Below are 1,467 nucleotides of genomic sequence, written 5' to 3'. Positions count from 1 at the left end.
CCTAGGAGGGCTATTAGCAATACAAATTTCCATCTACTATAACTTGTAATTAACTTTGACCTATATGTGTATTTCCCTTGAGCTTGGCCAATGATTGATTGAAACTACCACAATTAATGACAGATAAAATAGCTTTTTTTATTTTAAAATTTCTATTTTGTGGGTATTATAGAATATATTTTATATATTAACATACACATAATTATATACTACTATAATCGCATATTAATATTAACATATAATTGTGTGTGTTCGAAAATTTTTAATGGCACAATCAAAAAACTTTAAAGCCCACTGGATTAAAAGATGGCATTTGGGGCCCAGCACGATGGCTCAAGTCTGTAACCTCAGCACTTTGGGAGGCTGAGGTGAGGGGATCGCTTGAGCCCAGGAGATCAAGACCAGTCATGGGCAACATGGCAAAATCCCATCTCTACAAAAAATACAAAAATTAGCCAGGCATGTCGCACCTGTAGTCCCAGTTGCTCAAGAAACTGTGGTGAGAAGATCACTTGAGCCTGCAAGGTCGACGCTGCAGTGAACCATGATTGCACCACTGCACTCCAGCCTGGGAGACAGAGCAAGGCTTTGTTTCAAAAAATAAGAATAAAAGATGACAAAAGAAGAAATCTGATCTCATTGTCTTTCTTATCAAGTGATTGAAGGCTATAATCATTATTTCATAATCTTGTAGATAACGATTGTACTTGAAAGCGGGCTGTTAATAACTAGATATATCTAGAGCACCAAGGTTTTACAACTGTTAAAAATTTGACTTAGAGTCAGATTGCATGGCTGAATCTCTGCTTCAGTCATTGCTAACTACAACCTGGGGCAAGTTAGTTGACCTACTATGCCTGTTCTCTCACCGTAAAAGGAGAATAATATCAGTACTTTCCATATAGGACTATTTTCAGGATTAAATGAGCTAATACATTTAAGAATTTAGGCCAGTGCCTGGCATTTAAGAAGTGCTCAATGAATGTTAACTAATATTAACCAGGCTTTGGTTAAATTTGAAAAAAACAAACACAAAAACACAACTAACTTTGTTACCTACTGCCCCTTGCTGGCCAACCTGGGTTAGTACACTGCAGTCTGTGTGAAGCTAAACAAGTGCTTGGAGTAAGGAAAGATTTTCAGTGTTGAGGGTAATATCAATGCTAAGCTTATGAATATTTTTGCAAAAGAGTCTTGAGAAAAATCAATTGTCATGAAATTAAGTAATTAGCAAGAAGTATAGGAAGAGAAATTAAATATCTGTAACAATAATTAAATAATAAGCACATTTAGATTCTTAAGAGCAGTTGAAAAGCAAGACATTTGAAATTGCAGTGCTCTGAAATAGGACCCTTGAGAATTTATAGTGCAATAGAACATGATTCGTCAAGAAAAGCAACTTGCTGCCTGAAATGACCAAGTATGTGTTTCAAGCTCTGCCTAGATGTTTGAGGGGTGGGAGGAGGT

Source organism: Colobus angolensis, unplaced genomic scaffold, assembly GCF_000951035.1.
Source record: "Colobus angolensis palliatus isolate OR3802 unplaced genomic scaffold, Cang.pa_1.0 Scaffold378, whole genome shotgun sequence".
Taxonomy (NCBI): Eukaryota; Metazoa; Chordata; class Mammalia; order Primates; family Cercopithecidae; genus Colobus; species Colobus angolensis.
Note: the sequence above shows the minus strand (reverse complement) of the source record.